We start from the raw sequence: 15,690 nt of genomic DNA, 5'->3' as shown, positions 1-15,690 counted from the left end.
GGTGGGTCTCGTAGGTTGGTGTGGTCTCCAGCAGCCGACGAGGCCTTTCGTCTCCTCAAGGGACATTGAACTTTTGCCCCCTTGCTAAAACACCCAGATCCCACGCGACCTTTTGTGGTTGAGGTAGACGGATCTGAGGTGGGCTTGGGTGCAGTTTTGTCACAAAGACAGGGTAACCCATTGAAATTGTATCCTTGTTCTTTTTTCTCCAAGAAACTGTCCTCCGCAGAGAGGAATTACGACGTCGGTGATCGGGAGCTTCTGGCGTTGAAGTTGGCATTAGAGGAGTGGAGACACTGGCTGGAGGGAGCCAAGGAACCATTCGTCATCCTCACTGACCATCGGAACCTAGATTACATACGGACAGCGAGGAGACTGAATCCACGCCTAGCCAGGTGGGCACTTTTCTTTACCAGGTTCGACTTCACGCTGACCTGTCGCTCAGGTTCTAAGAACATCAAGGCCGATGCCCTGTCCAGTGTCTACGATTTGGGAGAGGTTCCTGTCCAGAGGGCACCCATAATTCCATCCTCCTGAGTCGTTGGTCCAGTGGTTTGGGACGTAGATGTGGACATCCGCCAGGCTCTAGAGAGGGCACACGGAATTGTCCTCCCGAGAACATCGACGTTCCCACAGGGGTAAGGGATCGGCTGCTGACCTGGGCACACACAGCTGTCATCGCTGGCCTTACAGGTATTTCTAGCACCATCCACTCCATCGCTGAGAAGTACTGGTGGCCCATCTTGGTGCAGGATGTCACTCGGTATGTCAACTCCTGTTCCGTATGTGCTCAAACCAAGTCCCCCCCGGAATGCTCCTGCCATTTCCCATGCCTCAGCAACCTTGGTCACATCTATCCATCGACTTTGTAACCGATCTTCCCCCTCTGATGGTTTCAGTGGATAGATTGTCCAAGTCATGTTGATTAATCTCTCTTCCTGGTCTCCCCACTGCTCTCCAGGTCTCTGAGGCACTCTTCCAGCAGGTCTTCTGGCATTATGGCCTTCCAGAGGACATCGTCTCCGATCATGGCCCCCAATTCACATCACGAGTATGGAGGGCCTTCTTGGAGAAGCTCGGGGTTATGGTCAGACTCACTTCCGGGTATCAGCCTCAGTCCAAAGGGCAGGAGGAGAGGATGAACCAGGAGCTGGTTAGGTTCCTGAGTAGTCGCAGCTCCTGCGATAGATGAGTGGTTCCTGCACGCAGAGGAGGTGTAGCGCACGTGAGACTCCAGCAAGCCGTCCATCGTCAGAAGGAACAGGCAGACTGCCACCGCAGTGAGACCCCTGTGTTCCATCCTGGGGACCGCGTCTGGCTCTCTACCAGGAACCTCCCACTCTGTCTGCCCTGCAAGAAACTGAGCCCCCTGTTTGTGGGGCCATTCAAGGTTCTCCGAAGGGTCAACGAGGTGATGTACAGGTTACAACTACCCAGTCATTATCGTATCTCACCCTCTTTTCATGTCTCCCTTCTCAGGCTGGTGGTTCATGGTCCCTTAGCTGATACTGCCCCCACGACCCCCCTCCCCCCCATGGACATCGAGGGTGGCCCGGTGTAAGCTGTCAGACCACTACTGGAATCCCAATGTCATGGTGGTCGGCTCCAGTATCTGGTGGACTGGGAGGGGTATGGCCCAGAGGAGCAGTGTTGGGTTCCAGAGGAGGACATTCTGGACCCCAACATCCTCCGTGATTTCCACCTTCGCCGCCCGGACCGACCCGCTCCTCGGGGTCGTCCCTCTGGTCAGTGTCGTCCTGCGACTGGAGCGGCGTGTCAGAGGGGGGTACTGTCACATCTTCTCCTGCTCCTCCCCTCCGGCGTACAACGTCGCCGAATACCAACCACCGGTCCTGGGATTCATCATTACGCACACCTGGCACTCATCATTACATTCACCTTTCCTCCCCTTTATATGTCACTCTCTTTTGTTCACTCTCCAGTTGGTATTATTCTTGTGTAGCCACGTGGAATTATCTTGTTCCTGGTTTTATTAAACGTTGCACCTGCTTCCCAACTCACAGCTCCATTATTACAGCTGTCCTAAATCCAGAAGCTCTTTTCGGTCATAAGAGACAGTGGCCCAAACAATATTTTCAAAATAAGTTACAAATACTGCGAAAACACACACAATAGCCCAATTGGTTAGGAGCATGTAAAATGAAAATCATCTCCTCCGGCGCCATTGGAACTGCTGCAAAGAAACCACTACTAAAGGACACCAATAATAAGAGACTTGCTTGGGCCAAGAAACACAAGCAATGGATATTAGACAGGTGGAAATCTGTCCTTTGGTCTGAGTCCAAATTTGAGATTTTTGGTTCCAACCGCTGTGTCTTTGTGATGTAGAGTAGGTGAACAGAAGCATAATTTAAAATGTCTTATTGAGAGATCATGTTAATAGAATGGAATTCTGTAATTGAACATTTATATTACGCTTCCAATAATGTGATTCAATAATGTAGAACACATTGTGGTGAAAAAGGTGTTTTGTCATCTTCAGTCAACAAATGTTGCACTGTCATTGTCCTTTTCGTCTTTGTAGCATAAGTGAGGGAGGGTAAAGAGCTCATTACTTCCCAACAGTTACTTATTCCTGCCACTGTAATAGCACTCATGGTTCTCAACTTCCCATACACCCCAGCCAGACCCACAACAAAGCACTCCAACCCTGCCTCTGAAGCGGCAGTGACTGACAGACAGAAGCTGATTGGGTTATCTAAAGCTTTAGACACAGAATAAATTAGAAAAATTCCCTCTGTCTCAGTAATGAGCATGAGGGCGTTAAGATAACAGTGTTTATACTAGCAGCACTGAAAGGAACCTGGCGTCTCTGCTTACTCATCAACACAGAAGTCGTGGCCGTATAGGAACGAATCACCAAAGCCCCATACACTACCCAGCATTGCAACCTGTACGCTCTCGTTGGTTGGCCATCGCTTCATACTCGTCGCCAAACCCACTGGCTACAGGTCATCTACAAGTCTCTGCTAGGTAAAGCCCCACCTTATCTCAGCTCACTGGTCACCATAGCAGAACCCACTCGTACCACGCGCTCCAGCAGGTATATCTCACTGGTCACCCCCAAATCCAATTCCTCCTTTGGTCGTCTTTCCTTCCAGTTCTCTGCTGCCAATGACTGGAACGAACTGCAAAAATCTCTGAAGCTGGAGACTCATCTCTCCCTCACTAGCTTTAAGCACCAGCTGTCAGAGCAGCTCACAGATCACTGCACCTGTACATAGCCCATCTGTAAACAGCCCATCTATCTACCTACCTCATCCCCATACTGTATTTATTTATTTATTTATCTTGCTCCTTTGCACCCCAGTATCTTTACTTGCACATTTATCTTCTGCACATCTACCATTCCAGTGTTTTACTTGCTATATTGTAATTACTTCGCCACTATGGCTTATTTATTGCCTTAACTTACCTCATTTGCACTCACTGTATATATACTTTTTGTTTTCTTTTGTTCTACTGTATTATTGACTGTATGTTTTGTTTATTCCATGTGTAACTCTGTGTTGTTGTATGTGTCGAATTGCTATGCTTTATCTTGGCCAGGTCACAGTTGCAAATAAGAACTTGTTCTCAACTAGCCTACCTGGTTAAATAAAGGTGAAATAAATAAAAACATTTATGAAAGAGAATGAGAGCCAGAGCTGGCAGCTCTCAACAGTTAATGGTGCACACTCAAACATACTGTAGCATATTGCTGAAGGCATATGTTACCAAGCGGATATAGACATGTGCTTCATGCTCCCCCAAAATCTGAGGGGGCACAAAGTAAGTCATTTCGGCAACATGAAAGATGGCAATGGCATTTCTCTACAAGTAGAGTGAGTCAACATGTTCCAAATCAAATGAAATTTTATTGGTCACTAACACATATTTAGCAGATGTTATTGCGGGTGTAGCGAAATGCTTGTGTTCCTAGCTCCAACAGTGCAGTAGTATCTAACAATTCACAACAATACACACCAATCTAAAAGTACTAGAATGGAATTAAGAAATATATCATATTTGATATTCGGATGTTTTTTCTACTTGAACACACAAACACAGAAATCAGTACCATGGACAGCCACATCATATTTAGCTTATGTTGATTGGACTAAATTGTTTTTGGTATCTTGTATTAGACTAAGCATAGGTGATTTGATTATCTTGAAATGGTGCTGGAATAGTGGAGGCAGCTCCTGTTTTCTTGCGACTTAGGGGAACTCTCCGTGATTATAAATCAATAGTTGTTTAATAGTCCGAAAATGTAGGAAAAATTAACTTGATTGACCATGCTGTAGGTCATGTAACTGTTTGTTACATGCAATAAGCTTTGTGGACAGATGTTGCTCTCTGGTTCAGTGATGAAACAAAGGTGTGGTTGAATTTATTCTGCCACTTTATCTTCTTACTGTCTTGGCCTTTGCCTATCTATCATCGTGGCAAGGCATATGAACTAACAGGTCATAGAGCAAACAGCACAATTATCACAACACATAGGTTCTAATATAGCTTTTTCCTGGCTTGGCTTCCTCAGTGATTTTACTCACATACCACTACAGGAAAGGTCACGTGCCCCTATAGCTCTAGGCTCTTGATTGCTCTCACATCCGTTTAACCTGACATATGATCATATAATGACTCCCATCACTTAAGGAAAGAGCACCGCCACCCTGACTACTCCCTTCCTTCAGCACGCGCTGAGGAGAAGCAGCTAGGAAAGGAACACGGTATATCCTCCTCCCAGTGCATGAAAATCCAGTCTCCTCCTCCTCCCATCTCTACATCCAGGTAGGTCAATATTGATGAGGGGAAGCATCCTGTTTTATCTCGCTGTGGTGCTCTGCGTCACATGAAATGTACTGGAGGATAGGGATTGGGAGCCCTGCCAGATGAGGATCAGTGTTGGAATTCCAACTAGGTAATTAATAAAGTTAGAGGAATCTTCTGTAATTTTAGTAATTAACAGGTCATCTATGGCAATCTATGGTAATTTTGGTAATTTACACTGAACAAAAATACAAATGCAACATGTAAAGTGTTGGTCCCATGTTTTATGAGCTGAAATAAACGATCCCAGAAATGTTCCATATGCACAAAAACTTATTTATCTCAAATGTTTTGCACAAATTAGGTTACATCCCTGTTAGTGAGCATTTCTCCTAAACCAAGATAATCCATCCATCTGACAGGTGTGCCATATCAAGAAGTTGATTGAACTTCATTATCATTACATAGGTGCACCTTGTGCTGGGGACAATAAAAGGCCACTCTAAAATGTGCAGTTTTGTTGCACAACGCAATGTCACAGATGTCTCAAGTTTTGAGAGAGCGTGCAATTGGCATGCTGACTGCAGGAATATCCACCTGAGCTGTTACCAGATAATATCATATTCATTTCTCTACCATAAACTGCCTCCAACGTCATTTTAGAGAATTTGGCAGTACGTCCAACCGGCCTCACAATCGCAGACCATGTGTAACCATGTGTAACCACTTATTCTGATTGGCTGGGCCTTGCTCCCCAGTGGGTGGGCCTATGCCCAGCCAGTCCCACCCATAGGTGCGCCCATACATTAGGGCCAAATGAATTTATTTCAATAGACTGATTTCCTTATATATGAATTGTAACTCAGTAAAATCGTTGAAATTGTTGCATGCTGCATTTATATTTTTGTTCAGTGTATACTTGAATACCTTAAATATATATCATATATAGTATACAGTTGAAGTCGGAAGTTTACATACACCTTAGCCAAATACATTTAAACTCTGTTGTTCACAATTCCTGATATTTAATCCTAGTAAAAATTCCCTGTTTTAGGTCAGTTAGGATTACCACTTTATTTTAAGAATGGAAATGTCAGAATAATAGTAGAGAGAATTATTTATTTCAGCTTTTATTTCTTTCATCAGATTCCCAGTGAGTCAGAAGTTTACATACACTCAATTAGTATTTGGTAGCTTACCATTAAATTGTTTAACTTGGGTCAAACGTTTCGGGTAGCCTTCCACAAGCTTCCCACAATAAGTTGGGTGAATTTTGGCCCATTCCTCCTGACAGAGCTGGTGTAACTGAGTCAGGTTTGAAGGCCTCCTTGCTCGCACACGCTTTTTCAGTTCTGCCCACAAATGTTCTATAGGGTTGAGGTCAGGGCTTTGTGATGGCCACTCCAATACCTTGACTTTGTTGTCCTCAAGCCATTTTGCCACAACTTTGGCCACAACTTTGGAAGTATGCTTGGGGTCATTGTTCATTTGGAAAACCCATTTTGCTTCCTCACGATGCCATCTATTTTGTGAAGTTTACCAGTACCTCCTGCAGCAAAGCACCCCCACAACATGATGTTGCCACCCCCGTGCATCACGGTTGGGATGATGTTCTTTGGCTTGCAAGCTTCCCCTTTTTCCTCCAAACATAACGATGGTCATTATGGCCAAACAGTTCTATTTTTGTTTCATCAGACCAGAGGACATTTCTCCAAAAAGTACGATCTTTGTCCCAATGTGCAGTTGCAAACCGTAGTCTGGCTTTTTTATGGCAGTTTTGTAGCAGTGGCTTCTTCCTTGCTGAGTGGCCTTTCAGGTTACTTCAATATAGGACTCATTTTACTGTGGATATAGATCATTTTGTACCCGTTTCCTCCAGCATCTTCACAAGGTCCTTTGCTGTTGTTCTGGGATTGATTTGCACTTTTCGCACCAAAGTACGTTCATCTTAAGGAGACAGAAAGCGTCTGCTTCCTGAGCGTATGACGGCTGCGTGGTCCCATGGTGTTTACACTTGCATACTATTGTTTATGCAGATGAACATGGTACCTTCAGGCATTTGAAAATTGCTCCCAAGGATGAACCAGACTTGTGGAGGTCTGCAATTTTTTCTGAGGTCTTGGATGATTTCTTTAGATTTTCCCATGATGTCAAGCAAAAAGGCACTGCGTTTGAAGCTAGGCCTTGAAATATATCCACAGGTACACCTCCAATTGACTCAAATGATGTCAGTTAGCCTATCAGAAGCTTCTAAAGCCGTGACATCATTTTCTGGAATTTTCCAAGCTGTTTAAAGGCACAGTCAACTTAGTGTATGTAAACGTCTGACCCACTGGAATTGTGACACTGTGAATTATAAGTGAAATAATCTGTCTATAAACAATTGTTGGAAAAATTACTTGTGTCATGCACAAAGTAGATGTCCTAACTGACTTGCCAAAACTATGGTTTGTTAACAAGAAATGTATGGAGTGGTTGAAAAACGAGTTTTAATGACTCCAACCTAAGTGTATGTAAACTTCCAACATGTGACTAGGCCACACAGAGCACCAGAGATAATTACAGACACCTGTGATAATCTGAAGTACCCAAAAAGGCCAGTAGATGTCATCTGATAATCTAATAAAAAACCTGAAAGTTAACAAAATTCTGGTAGTTTACTGAAAGTGTACAGTAATATACCCTCCCTTTTCAATCCTAATTACGACACTGTACTGTTCTTACTGAATCGTCCCAGAATATGGACTCATAACACCGTTCTGGAATGCAACAGGTATCACCTTCAGGTTGGATTTTATTTGTAAACGTTCCACGGTGTCCTTGCCAGCAGAGCAAATGCTAACCTTCCTATTCCCCAAACCACACACCAAAACAAATCCTCATAGGCTGGTCTGCCTTCTACTGCACTTTTAACACCCAGCCTTTTCACATCATTAGTGTACACCACTGTACACTGTGCCCACACTGGACCATCGTGCCGATGGGCATATCAGTGGCAGTGTGACAATCTTCCTTCCTTGGAAAAACACAGGCATCACACAGGCACAAAGAAAGAGAAAGACAGACCCTGAAATATGCAGCTCTTTCTCAAGCATGCCATCACGGACACCAGCGCTCTAATCCATTACCCCAGACGCCTACACTATAGGGGATCTGTGGGAGAGTGATAAACACAAACAGAAACAAAGCCTTAAGATTCAGCCCACATTTATGTATTCCCTGGCATTTTCTGGAGGAGGTTTAGGCAGAGAAAGTGGGTAGATGTACATAGGATACAACCTATTTATCTTATTGTTCAGTGGCATCAGAGCTTCAAGAAAGACGACAGAGTACATGATCCTAAGAATATTTCTTTTAATATTTCAACAATGCTTGGAGATTGCAAGGTGGATCTACTTGAGTGTTCCTCCTCTCTCCATCAGTGTTGCTGCTACTCCAGTGAACTGAATAACTCTTCTTCCCTCTCTCGTTCTCTTTCTTTCTATTGATCTCTCTATCGCTCTCTCTTTCTCCCCACTTCTCCCTCTCACTCTCTCCCTCCAGTGACATAACTCCCCCAGAGTTCCCCTCCAGCACAAACAATTTGGAGCCTACTCACTCGCCCAAGCAACTAATTATACCAACACTTTATAATTGGTCAAGAGCCATTACAGATAGCTCATGAAAAGTGGAAGTTGATCATGAATATACCACTGAGGAGGGTCTGGAAATGAGGGTTAAAAGGTATTGAGCGAACATGCGAGGAATAAAAACAAATCAAATTCAGTTTGCTTCAGCTCTGGTTATTTAACCCGTCTCATCTATGGAATAAATGTTAAAAAAGGTGCTAGACAGAGAACCTTTTTTGGTGAATGGTATGAAAGGTGAAAATGTAGTCAACGAAGACGCACGAGGCTGAGAAGGTCCTAAAATAGACACCATACACCAGATGTAACTGTGTCATCTATTAACCAAATGATGATGAAAATCTATGAATCTATGAATATGTTACGCCTCATCTGCAGTGCAACAGACCTCAAGAGAGCATGCTGGATGAATCTCTGAAACATGAATTCAGGTGATGTCATATGACACAAATATTATTATTTTCAATGTCTTCAAGTTAGCAGGCATTTTTAATGCCTTTAATTTTTTCGGTACAATATTAAGTTCAGATTTATGTGTTGGCATTACATTAATACACAGTAAGGATTTGTTTTATGGATTTGTTTTAAATAACACAGAGTTTGAAGACACATCATATTCCTCCCAGCCATTTGGAACACACGCATGCATCCATGAGTTGAGTGATTTCTGTCATTGGAGGGAGTGAGTGGGGGTTTATGGTTGCCTTGCATCACATGCTACTGATAGAGGAAAGAGAAGCGCTGCTGAAGATAGCATATCAATGAATAAGTAACGGCTTCTCATTTCAGGATGGCCAACCAGTCTTTGGCCCAGGAGTAATTCCAGATGCAGACAGAATGAGTTTGCAAGTGACAGTTGTGAAGAGGACAATCTCTCGTGGACAGAATCTCATGGACATGAAATGGCGAGAGTCGGTCAAGGCTCACATAGAAGTATGTGTTTATGAGCAGCAGTAGTTCCTGCTGCTCATTATGAGCAGCAGTAGTTCCTGAGCTAGATATGGCGCCGACAGAGATGGTCGCCTCGCTTCGCGCTCTTAGGAAACTATGTAGTATTTTCTTTTTTTATGTATTATGTCTTACACTGTTACCCCAGGAAATCTTAAGTCATATTACATACAGCCGTGAAGAACTATCGGATATAAGAGCAACGTCAACCAACATTACGACCAGGAATACGACTTTCCCGAAGCGGATCCTCTGTTTGGACCACTACCCAGGGCAAAGGATCGGATCCCAGTAGGTGACCCAAAACAACGGCGCCGCAGACGGGGGGAAAGGGCAGACGGTCTTCTGGTCAGGCTCCGTAGACGGGCACATCGCTCACCACTCCAGAGTATACTACTCGACAATGTCCAGTCTCTTGACAACAAGGTAGACGAAATTCGAGCAAGGGTTGCCTTCCAGAGAGACATCAGAGATTGTAAAAAAAATATATATTTCACGGAAACATGGCTCACTCGGGATACATTATCAGAGTCGATACAGACACCCGGTTTCTTCACGCATTGCGCTGACAGAAACAAACATCTCTCTGGTAAGAAGAAGGGCGGGGGTGTATGCCTTATGATTAACCTGTTATGGCTAGGGGGCAGTATTTTCACGTCCGGATAAAAAACGTACCCGATTTAATCTGATTATTACTCCTGCCCAGAAACTAGAATATGCATATAATTATTAGCTTTGGATAGAAAACACTCCAAAGTTTCTAAAACTGTTTGAATGGTGTCTGTGAGTATAACAGAACTCATTTGGCAGGCCAAAACCTGAGAAGATTCTGTACAGGAAGTACCCTGTCTGACCATTTCTTGGCCTTCTTGATTATCTCTATCCAATACAGGGGATCTCTGCTGTTACGTGACACTTCCTACGGCTCCCATGGGCTCTCAGAAGGCGGCAAAAAGCTGAATGATATCGAGGCAGCCCCTGGCTGAAAAACATTAGCGCGTTTGGACAGTGGCCGGTCACAGTACTATGAGACTCAGGCTCGTGCACGAGGGGATCCCATGCTTTTATTTTCTCTCTCTTTGTACGTAAACACGCTTTCCCGGTCGGAATATTATCGCTTTTTTATGAGAAAAATGGCATAAAAATAGATTTTAAACAGCGGTTGACATGCTTCGAAGTACGGTAATGGAATATTTCGAATTTTTTTGTTACGAAATGCGTCGTGCGCATGACCCTTATTTACACTTCGGATAGTGTCTTGAACGCACGAACAAAACGCCGCTATTTGGATATAACTATGGATTATTTTGAACCAAACCAACATTTGTTATTGAAGTAGCAGTCCTGGGAGTGCATTCTGACGAAGAACACCAAAGGTAATCAAACTTTTCTAATAGTAAATCGGAGTTTGGTCAGGGCTAAACTTGGTGGGTGTCTAAATAGCTAGCCGTGATGGCTGGGCTATCTACTCAGAATATTGCAAAATGTGCTTTCACCGAAAAGCTATTTTAAAATCGGACACCTCGATTGCACAAAGGAGTTCTGTATCTATAATTCTTTAAATAATTGTTATGTTTTTTGTGAACGTTTATCGTGAGTAATTTAGTAAATTCACCGGAAGTGTTAGGGTGTTTTCTATCCATATGTAATAAGTATATGCATATTCTAGTTACTGGGTAGGAGTGGTAACCAGATTAAATTGGGTACGTTTTTTATCCAGCCGTGTCAATACTGCCCCCTATCCTAAACAGGTTAAAACTCGTTTTTCAACCACTCCAAAAATGTCTTGTTAAGAAACTATAGTTTTGGCAAGTCGGTTAGGACATCTTCTTTGTGCATGAGACAAGTAATTTTTCCAACAATTGTTTACAGACAGATTATTTCACTTATAATTCACTGTATCACAATTCCAGTGGGTCAGAAGTTTACGTACACTAAGTTGACTGTGCCTTTAATAACCTCTCTGGTATCAGTGGGACAGTAGCGTCCCACCTCGACAACAGCCAATGAAATTGCATGGCGCCAAATTCAAAACAACAGAAATCCCATAATTAAAATTCCTCAAACATACAAGTATTATACACCATTTTAAAGATAAACGTCTTGCGGTGGGAATGCTAGTTCTGAACGTCACATGCTAATGTAAAAAGCTGGTTTTTGATATAAATATGAACTTGATTGAACAAAACATGCATGTATTGTATAACATAATGTCCTAGGCGTGTCATCTGATGAAGATCATCAAAGGTTAGTGCTGCATTTAGCTGTGGTTTTATTTTTGTGACGTTATATGCTAGCTTGAAAAATGGGTGTCTATTTCTGGCTGGGTACTCTGCTGACATAATCTAATGTTTTGCTTTCGCTGTAAAGCCTTTTTGAAATCGGACAGTGTGGTTAAATAAAGGAGAGTCTTGTCTTTAAAATGCTGTAAAATAGTCATATGTTTGAAAAATTGAAGTTTTTGTATTTTTGAGGAATTTCTAATTCGCGCCACGCCTATCATTGGATATTGGAGCAGGTGTTCCGCTAGCGGAACGTCTAGATGTAAGAGGTTAACGAGGCGTGGTGTGATCATAACAACATACAGGAACTCAAGTCCTTTTGTTCACCTTACGAAGAATTCCTTACAATCAAATGCCTTACAATCAAATGCATTATCTACCAAGAGAATTCTCTTCAATTTTAATCAAAGCCGTGTATATCCCCCCCCCAAGCAGACCTCGACGGCCCTGAAAGAACTTCATTGGACTCTATGCAAACTGGAAACCACATATCCTGAGGCTGCATTTATTGTAGCTGGGGATTTTAACAAAGCTAATCTGAAAACAAGGCTTCCTACATTTTATCAGCATATCGAATGTGCGACCCGGGCTGGCAAAATTCTGGATCATTGCTACTCTAACTTCTGCGACACATACAAAACCCTCCCTCGCCGTCCTTTCGGAAAATCTGACCACAATTCCATTTTGTTGCTCTCAGCCTATAGACAGAAACTAAAACAGGAAACGTCTGTGCTCAGGTCAATACAATGCTGGTCTAACCAATTGGATTCCACGCTTCAACATTGCTTCGATCACGTGGACTGGGATATGTTCCGGATAGCCTCAGACAACAACATTGATGTATATGCTGATTCGGTGAGCGAGTTTATTAGCATAAGTGATGTTGTACCCACGGTGACTATTAAAACCTTCCCCAACCAGAAACCGTGGATTAATGGCAGCATTCACGCAAAACTGAAAGCGCGAACCACTGCTTTTAATCATGGCAAGGCAACTGGAAACATGACCGAATACAAACAGTGTAGCTATTCCCTCCGCAAGGCAATCAAACAAGCTAAGCGTTAGTATAGCGACAAAGTAGAGTCGCAATTCAACGGCTCAGACACAAGACATATGTGGCTGGGTCTGCAGTCAATCAGGGATTACAAAAATAAAACCAGCCGTGTCACGGACACCGACGTCTTGCTCCTTGACAAACTAAACAACTTCTTTGCTCGCTTTGAGGACAATACAGTGCCACTGACACGGCCCGCTACCAAAACCTGCAGGCTCTCCTTCACCGCAGCCAACGTGAGTAAAACATTTAAACGTGTTAACCCTCGCGAGGCTGACGGCCCAGACGGCATCCCTAGCCGCGTCCTCAGAGCATGCACAGACCAGCTGGCTGGTGTGTTTTTTATGGACATATTCAATCAATCCCTATCCCAGGCTGCTGTTCCCTCATACTTCAAGAGGGCCACCATTGTTCCTGTTCCCAAGAAAGCTAAGGTAACTGAGCTAAACGACTATCACCCCGTAGCACTCACTTCCGTCATCATGAAATGCTTTGAGAGACTAGTTAAGGATCATATCACCTCCACCCTACCTGACACCCTAGACCCACTCCAATTTGCTTACCGCCCCAATAGGTCCACAGACGACGCAATCGCAATAACACTGCACACTGCCCTAACCCATCTGGACAAGAGGAATACCTATGTAAGAATGCTGTTCATCGATTACAGCTCAGCATTTAACACCATAGTACCCTCCAAACTCGTCATTAAGCTCGAGACCCTGGGTCTCAACGTCGCCCTGTGCAACTGGGTCCTGGACTTTCTGACGGGCCGCCCCCAGGTGGTGAGGGTAGGAAACAACATCTCCACCCCGCTGATCCTCAACACTGGGGACCCACAAGGGTGCGTTCTCAGCCCTCTCCTGTACTCCCTGTTCACCCACGACTGTGTGGCCATGCACGCCTCCAACTCAATCATGAAGTTTGCAGATGACACTACAGTGGTAGGCTGATACCAACAACGACGAGACGCCCTACAGGGAGGAGGTGAGGGCCCTCGGAGTGTGGTGTCAGGAAAATAACCTCACACTCAACGTCAACAAAATATAGGAGATGATCGTGGACTTCAGGAAACAGCAGAGGGAGCACCCCCTATCCACATCAACGGGACAGTAGTGGAGAAGGTGGAAAGTTTTGAAATGGTCCACCCACACAGACAGCGTGGTGAAATAATCTACCCACACAAACTGATATCGTCCACCCACACAGACATCGTGGTGAAGAAGGCGCAACAGCGCCAATTTGGCTTGTCACCAAAAACACTCAAACTTTTACAGATGCACAATTGAGAGCATCCTGTCGGGCTGTATCGCCACCTGGTACGGCAACTGCTCCGCCCACAACCGTAAGGCTTTCCAGAGGGTAGTGAGGTCTGCACAACACATCACCGGGGGCAAACTACATGCCCTCCAGGACACCTATACCACCCGATGTCACAGGAAGGCCAAAAAGATCATCAAGGACAACAACCACCCAAGCCACTGCCTGTTCACCCCGCTATCATCCAGAAGGCGAGGTCAGTACAGGTGCATCAAAGCTGGGACCGAGAGAATGAAAAACAGCTTCTATCTCAAGGCCATCAGACTGCTAAAGAGCCATCACTAACATTGAGAGGATGCTGCCAACATATTGACAAAAATCTCTAGCCACTTTAATAATTAAAAATTGGATATATTAAATGTATCACTAGTCACTTTAAACAATGCCACTTTATATAATGTTTACATACTCTACATTACTTATCTCATATGTATATACTGTACTCTATACCATCTACTGCATCTTGCCTATGCCATTCGGCCATCGCTCATCCATATATTTATATGTACATATTCTTATTCATTCCTTTACACTTATGTGTATAAGCTAGTTGTTGTGAAATGGTTAGATTACTTGTAAGATATTACTGCATGGTCGGAACTAGAAGCACAAGAATTTCTATACACTTGCATTAACATCTGCTAACCATGTGTATGTGACCAATACAATTTGATTTGATTTGATTTTGGTTTGTTGTTTTCGTCATTGATTATTTGGACAAATCAGGATTGGGCGAAGGCAGGATGATAAACGGTTTCCACTAGATTCCACAGCTTGTCAAAATTGGCTATACTGTAAAAATCCATGAAAACAAAAGAGCTTTTTGACGATGATAAACACAGATGAAGTTAGCGGAAGGGAGCGGCTTGGCCGAGAGTTTCCATTTGCGAGGGAGGAGTCTTTGCTTCCTTCCTCTGCACAAAGGTAACCACAATTGTTAACAGCATTCCCCCCAGAAGTAAACCGGAAATTACAAAATGTCCTGGTATTGTGCTCCCTTGACCTCAATCGCACTGCTCTGATTGTGCCAACCAGTCCCCTCAATATGACATCACAGGCTGAACCAACACTGTTCATTCATAATGGTTTGTAGCTTCAACATCAAGTCTGAATGTGCTCACATTTATCAGTCAACAAAAAAATAAAAACAATAGAGTTTCATCCCCCCTCCCCCTTTTTCAGAACAGCCTCAATTCGTTGGGGCATGGACTCTACAAGGTGTCGAAAGCATTCCACAGGGATGCTGGCCCATGTTGACTCCATGTTCACTACGCCCACAGTTGTGTCAAGTTGGCTGGATATCTTTTGGGTGGTGGATCATTCTTGATACACACGAGAAACTGTTGAGTGTGAAAAATCCAGCAACTTTGCAGATCTTGACACAACCCGGTACATTTGGAACCTACTACTATACCCGATCAAAGGCACTTAAATCTTTTGTCTTGCCTATTTACCCTCTGAATGGCACACATACACAATCCATTTCTCAATTGTCTCAAGGCTTAAAAATCCTTCTTTAATAATCTGTCTCCTCCCCTTCATCTACACTAATTGAAGTGGATTTAACAAGTGACATCAATAAGGGATCATAGCTTTCACTTGGATTCACCCGGTCAGTCTGTCATGGAAAGAGCAGGTGTTCTTAATGATTTGTACACTCCGTTTACATTACCCTTTCACTAAT

The 15,690-nt window shown here is 43.7% G+C and overlaps 1 protein-coding gene across 1 annotated transcript in view; it reads right to left on the bottom strand.

Moving 5' to 3' along the window:
• LOC106567287 (metabotropic glutamate receptor 4) overlaps nucleotides 1-15,690 on the bottom strand; it is a 254,325-nt gene that overhangs the window by 211,334 nt on the left and 27,301 nt on the right. The window lies entirely within an intron of this gene.

This window comes from Salmo salar, chromosome 13 (genome assembly GCF_965601325.2).
Source record: "Salmo salar chromosome 13, fSalSal1, whole genome shotgun sequence".
Classification (NCBI taxonomy): domain Eukaryota; kingdom Metazoa; phylum Chordata; class Actinopteri; order Salmoniformes; family Salmonidae; genus Salmo; species Salmo salar.
Note: the sequence above shows the minus strand (reverse complement) of the source record. Positions and strands in the feature narration are given on the sequence as shown.